The sequence below is a fragment of the Apteryx rowi genome, unplaced genomic scaffold (assembly GCF_003343035.1).
Source record: "Apteryx rowi isolate R43461 unplaced genomic scaffold, aptRow1 scaffold_1537, whole genome shotgun sequence".
NCBI classification, from domain to species: Eukaryota; Metazoa; Chordata; class Aves; order Apterygiformes; family Apterygidae; genus Apteryx; species Apteryx rowi.
The window spans coordinates 23,391-30,502 of NW_020447794.1; the positions used below are offsets into that span (position 1 = coordinate 23,391).

Below are 7,112 nucleotides of genomic sequence, written 5' to 3' on the forward strand. Positions count from 1 at the left end.
GGCTGTCTCAGTGTGAGCAAATGCACATCATAGTTTTAGTCCACTGTGAGAAAGAGGTACCTCCATGGGCAACTCACCTCTATGGTCTGAAGGGGTTGTCCTAGGATGAATGGTTTTATCCATCTTGGAAGGTTTTATCTGTCTTTTCTCTCTTTTCTCCAGGCACAGAACCCATAAAGTGAATGGGGCCAGAAAAAATGACCTTCACAAATCATTTTGAAAGTAAACAAAGATATGCATTTCCTTGTCGTAGCTCCTCTTTGCAGTGCTTGGGGAAATGAAAGACAAACAACACTGTATAGAAGAAGGGGAATGGGACAATCACACATTGCCAATGGAGTTTATACTGCTGGGAATGGGGAATGTCCCCTCACTCCAGACACCACTCTTCCTCCTCTTGCTCATGATCTACTTAGTGACTGTGGTTGGGAACATCCTCATTGTTGTGCTGGTGGTGGCAGACCAGCACCTGCACACCCCCATGTACTTCTTCCTGGGCAATCTGTCCTCACTAGAGACCTGCTACGGCTCCACCATCCTGCCCCGGCTGCTGGCCAGCTTCCTGACTGGGGACAGGACCATCTCTGCTCATGGCTGTTTGGCTCAGTTCTATTTCTTTGCTTCTTTTGCAACTAGCAAGTGTTACCTGCTGGCCATGATGTCCTACAATTGGTACTTGGCCATATGCCAGCCCTGCTCTATGCAAGCCTCATGACCTGGAAAGTCTCCCTACAGCTGGCAGCAGTGTCTTGCTAGTGGGACTGGCATTTTCTCTCATAATCACTGGCTTCTTATCCCAGCTGAAATTCTGTGGCCCCAAGGCCATTGACCACTTTTTCTGTGATCTTACCCCTTTGCTGGAGCTCTTCTGCAGTGACACCAGGGTCATCACACTACTAGCTTCTGTACTATCTAACCTCACTGTAGTCATCCCCTTCCTTTTTACACTGGCATCCTATGTGTGCATCGTAGCTGCCATCCTGAGGATCCCATCCAATGTGGGCAGGCAGAAGGCCTTCTCCACCTGCTCCTCTCATCTCACTGTCATCTCTGTTTTCTATGGCACCCTCATCATTGTCTACCTGATGCCCAGAACACCCCAGCTGAGGCAGCTCAGCAAAGTGTTCTCCTTTTTCTCTACCATCCTTACGCCCCTGGTCAATCCCCTCATCTACAGCCTGCGGAACCGGGAGGTCAGGGAGGCCCTGGGAAAGGTGTTCAGGAAAGCTCTGGCTTGCACACAGAGCTCCTGCTAAATGAGTGACACTGGGCACAAGTCACTTCTGACTTTCACAAAGGCAAGTGCTGGGTACTGGGGACATCCTCTGAAGTGTGAGGCATTACGACTGATTGTGGAATGGCAAAATGAAAGGAAGTATTTGAAGAGAAATTTTCTTGTTTAGAAGGCAATATTGAATGTCATGGGCTTGCTTTTTTCTTGATAATAAACACTTCGGTGGTTTGGCATGTGTGAACTGCTGAAGTGTCAGTTTTCTTTTACAGAGGAGATAAGAAAAGGTATTTGGCATGTCATGTGAGTGCCTTCCAGGGGCAGTCATCGGGTCATCTTTCTCACTGTGTGTCCCAGGAATGGGAGCTGTCTCCCTCAGGTATGCACATTTTCAGAGTAGAAGGTGGCATGTCAGCCCTCAGTGAATGTCCTCTTTCTCTCGAGTTCGAAGCCAAAATGGGCACTTTTCATTTCAGAGCTTATATGGGTAATACCCACACCACCTTTGGCCCATTCCTGCTGAAGGCAGAACCTCAGGAAGCTGCAGCTCTGTTCCTTGCCCTTACCCTTCTTGTACAGAGATGGGGACAGCCACCCCTCAGCCCAGACCCTGCACCCTTGGAGAATCAGACTTCCCTCCTCACCCTTACTCCCATCCTGGAAAGCCTTTATGCAGCTCTGCAGAGCTCCAGGTACAAGTGGTCTTGAGGTCTCATTTCCCACAGGTCTCAACAGCTTTAGGACCAGTACAGAAGCCTTGGGGTCACCAGTTTAGTCGTGGCTGTTTGTTGTCTGACGACAACTGTCTATGGAGGGTACAGTAGCATTGTGATAATTTCTTCAGGCCAGTCCCAGAAGGGCAGAGGGAAGAGCCTGAGCTGTGATTCCAAGGAGAGCAATATAAGGCCTTGGGGATTATCTGGACATGGGCAGCCATGACAGGACCATCCCTTTCCACCACCCCTGTTGGAGGGATCCCCATGGAGATTTACAACACTGCTGGGTGCCTGAAGAGAGGTGCCCAGAGAAAGGCCTTTGCTCTTTGATTCCTGCACTCCTGACAGCTCTGACCTGTGACCATGGCTGGGGACATGCTGGCCACTGTGGTTAACAGAGGGTGACCTGTTTTGACCTTGAAAGGGAGTGTGTCTTCTCATGCCAGTCCATAGAGCATGTATCTAAACCTGTTCCCCTTCATCTCCTACAACCAGAGGGGGAGTTTTGATTCCACTCCCTTCCTCTCCCAAGAAGCTCAGGTGGTCGGTCTCTCCCCAGTCTCTGTGCTATCTGCAGTGGTTGCAGAGGCCTGACTTCAGTAGAGTGACTTCGTCTCTTTTCTCTTCTTCCACTTCCTCTGCCCTTCCTTCCCTTCCTGCCCTTCCCCAACCCTCACTCTCCCTGCTCCACAGAGGCTCTGCATGTCTGTGTGCCTCTCTTGGCCCACAATGTCATCCCTGTCTTCAGCTTGCCCGTGACTAAGCCAGAGGGAGATATGAACCTGGGGGAAAAACTCCCCTGTATAGTCTTCTTTGCTCTCCTGTACCCCATCCCAAACTCTGTGGGTGTTGCTTTGGCCAGTGAGACATCAGGGAGCTGCAAGAACCCCCTCAGATGTGATAGCAGCTGAGACTTTCATCTTTGCCACCATCTCAGAGTCCTTACCCCAAGACCTGGTCTCACCTGAGCCCCCCTTGTCCAAGTTCTTCTTCAGCAGCCTGGCTTCTTTCCCAAGGCAATCATCGCTTTTTAGGGTTGACGCTTTGGGCAGTTGGTAGTAACTGATTGCTGGGAGTAACTATTTCCTTCTGAGGACCTCCATCCTTCCCCCATTTCAGAAGTGGGATCATCAGGGAATGAAGAAAAGGATACGTAACACACCCTATCCAAACTTGAATGACATGAGCCCTGAAGGAGCCTTATGACAAGAGGAATGCATTATGATGAGGCTGAGTGAAAGAACACAAAGAAATCAAGCCATTGCCTGTATCATCTCTGGGGGATGTGCCGTGTGACTCAGTTACCCCATCTGAGAGTCATGGGGTTTCTCCCACCCCAGTCAAAAGAGTAACATCCTCTCTTTGTGGACCACACCAGGAAAGGGCCCAGGACAATGAGCACCGGCCAACTGTCACCCACGTTGCTCAGGGCTTAGCACCTTTGGAGAGGACCAGCTGCATCCACAGTACGCAGAGCTTGGCTAGCAGTTTCCTGGGCCTCACACAATAATGTAGGCAGGACTGGACCTCCAGAGGTCTGTGGTATACCCCCACTCACCACCCACCCCCAAGCAGGTCCACTTCAAATAGGCTGCTCACAGTCTCACCCAGTTCAGTGTTGATTAGCTCCAAAGATAGGGATCCTACAATGCTTCCAGACCCTGTTCTGCTGTTTGACCACCTTGAGGCTGAAGGATTGTCTCCTACTATTTAACTGTTTTTTTCCCTTGTATGAGCTTAGGTCCATGTTCTCTCTCCCTATCCTGTGCATATTTAGGAGCGGTTTGGACCATCTCCTCTGTTTCCTCCTGTTAGGTAGTTGTAGGCAGCAATAAGGTCTCCCCTTTGCCTCTTCTTCAACAGACTGAACAAATCCAGTTCTCTTGGCCTCTCCTCAGGTATTATGTTCTCCAGTCCCCTGACCACTTAGTAGCCGTTCACTGCATCCACTCCAGTCTGTCCATGCCTTGTTCGTACTGTGGAGCTCAAAACTAGACACAGGAGTCCAGATGTCATCTCATACCTGCCCAACAGAAGAGAAATAACCCCTTCCCTGGACCTGCAGTCTGCATTTCTACTAACAGCCCAGCAGGCTGCTGGCCTATGTCACGAGGACACATGGCTGCTTCCTCTTAAGCTTCCTCACAAAGAGCCCCAGCTTCTCTTCTGCAAAACTGCTCTCTTACCACTTGGCCCCCAGCTGGCCCTTTGCATGGGGCTATTGGGGTTATTCCACCCCAGGTGCAGGACTCTGCTCCTGCCTTGACTGAATCTGAGGAGGCTCCTGTCAGCCCCGTTCTGCAGTGATTCAAGGTCCCCATAAATAGCAATCTGGCCCTGCAGAGTATTGATCTGGAGTTAACAGAGACTGGAGCTCTCAGGTCATGGACAAATGGGCAGTGAAGGAACCTCCCCAGTATAACTCTGGATCGGGTCAGCCAGGACTTCATGACCAGTCACAAGAAGACAGAGGTATCCTGGGTGTCTTGGGAAAGAGCAAACTCCTTGTGGGATATTGGAGGGTGTGTGTTGGGGGGGGAGGGGAGCTGTGTAGATCTTGTTCAGGGATGTTTTATAGGGATTGTGGGAGTGCAATGCTTATGCTGGGATGATTCAGGGGAATCCTATGGCCCTTCCCCTTCCTTCAGGGGAAGGGCCATAGGCAGGGAAAGGAAGAGATCCAGGAGAATCAAAGAGGAGCAAGTATAGGAAAATGGAGAGGAGTGATGATGAAAGGCAACAGTCCTGTGTCAACAAACTGCTGGTCAGTACGCTTGTCTGGCTGAGCCCTGCATTTAGTTCCTGCCCTGCTTGAAGATGAGTGTGATGTTTGCCTTGTTCCAGCCCCCAGGGACTCCCCCATCATCATCACCTTTCCAAGATGAAGGAGAGCAACCCCACAGTGACATCAGCAAGCACCCACACATGGATCCCTTCTGCTCTCAGGGACATGTGTGTGTCCAGTTTGCTTCAGCACTCCCTACCTTGATCTTCATCCACTGTGGGCAGTGCTTTTCTTTCACAGACTCTGCTAGGAGGTTTGGGGACCTGGGAGGCTTGAAGGCAAGCCTGCCCAGAGAAACTTGAAGAAAGGAAGGCAATGAAAACCTTACTCTTTCCTTGTCCCTTGGCACTAGGTCTCCATGTTGACTAGCGGGTCAAAATTTTCCTTAGCTTTCTTTTCATTGCCAACGTACTTGCAGAGAAAACCTTCTCCATGTCCTTCACATCCCTCACTAGCTTCAACTCCTGCTGAGCTTTGGCTTTCCTAATACCATCTCTGTACCCTCAAAGTCTCTATATTCATCCATGGTCTAAAATCCCTGCCTCCATCTTCTGTACACTTCCTTTCTCTGTTTCAGCTCGGACAGCATGTCTCTGTCCATCCATGCTGGCCTTCTGCCCAGTGTCATTTTCTGCTCATCACAAGGGATGGCTCCTGAGCCGTGAAAATCCAGTCCTTGAAGATGCACCACCTCCTTTGGCCCCATGCCCTCCATGGACCTCTCCTATGGGAATGTGCCAAGAGGAGGCTTGAATAAACCAAAGTCTGCTCTCTGGATGTCCAGAGCTGTAGTGCCACTCTGTTTCCTTCTCCCTTCCATCCACTTTTGGATCTCCACCATGCCACAGCCACTGCAACCAGGGCTGCTGCAAACTTCACATCTCCGATCCATTCTTCTTGTTTTGTCTGTGAATAACAAGTCAGGCAGAGTATCTCCCCTAGGAGTGTCAGGGCCCTGAGGGCACTAATAGACCTCAATTGCCCTGACCAGCCCCATCTAGGACCTACCCTCATGCACCCTCTGCCCCTTGCTGCAAGGCCTCCTTTTAAGCTCTAACCGAGGCCCGAGGCCCTGTCCTGAGCTATGTTGTAGGTGTGCCTGTCTCCAGACCTCTTGTTGTCTGTTTTATGATGCTCTAGGTGGTCCCCCTGGATGGACCCTGGACCTGGTTGGTCCCCTTGCCACCCCAGGGGCTGTCAATGGACCCTGTCACCAGCACCCTGTTCTGCTTGCCCAGCTCAGGTGTGGTGAGGCTGCATCTGTCACCGAGGGCACTGCCTGCGCTGCGGGCACCTTGGCTCCCAGCTTGTCCCCTCTTGTGGTGTAGCCCTGCTCTCGCTGCTCCCTGGCAGGAGCATGGAGGACTTCCAGCTGAGCAAATGAGAGTATTTATTTTCTCCTGAGAGGAATTGCTCATTGGACACCATGGACTGTGCTGAGCATACCTAGGGGTGGGTGGGGAGAAACGCTGTTGCCTAAACAGACAATGCAGGAACCATATTCAATATTGACGGTACCTCATGTCGTCTCTAGCTGCCACTCCACAAGTATGATTTTTTCCCATGGTTCCCATGCCATATCTGCCAGTGCAGAGAAGGTGCCTTGGGCATTTTCCATCCTTTTGAATGTCCCTAGACATTTGGCAAATCAATCTCTTCCTCACGCCAAATCAAAAAATCTCTCTGTAGACCCCTGATTTGAGGGGTGTGAAACTTGAGCTGAACCTGATCCACTGATCTTTTGAGAACAGAGTTTGTTGTTGTTGTTGTTGTTGTTGTTGTTGTTGTTTTTTCCCCAGCATTGTGTTCTTTGTCTCTACCTAAAATTATCTACTTCTCCAACTGACCCGTGGTTCCCTGGACAATTGGTGCCAAGGGGGTCATATCTGTAGGACTTTAGAAAAGCCTCTTCTGGACCATTTGGCCCTGTCCAGCCCCCACACCCTTCATGCCAGGTCTTCTCTGGCCCATTCCTTGATCGAGCACAAGTGGACCCGTGATGATTAGCTCAGATGTGACATCTGCCCTGCACACAAGGACACTTGGGGATATTAGTCCCACCTGTCCTGTGGCTGCACCATAAACCTCTGCAGTCGAGAAAGGAAAATGGGAAACACAATTTCCCCCTTCTTTCACTATATTGGTTATGCCTGTATTACTGTGAGAAAATACCACTTCCACTCAGACCAGTACTTTGAACTTCTTTCAAACTTTTGTCAAGCCTATGATGTGAAGAAATCTCAATGGGAATGAAAAGCAAAGGTCATCTGCTATATTTATTTGTTCTTTTTCTATTCTACAAAGAAAGTTGTTATGAAAAATAAAGTGTAGGATAAACAATTTTTATATCTTTTTTTTTTTTTTTTGGTAACCATTTTTT

At 49.8% G+C, this 7,112-nt stretch overlaps 1 pseudogene; it reads left to right on the forward strand.

Annotated features, from left to right (window-relative positions):
- The first annotated feature begins 277 nt into the window (after positions 1–277).
- On the forward strand, positions 278–1,256 carry LOC112962747 (annotated as a pseudogene).
- The last annotated feature ends 5,856 nt before the right edge of the window (positions 1,257–7,112 follow it).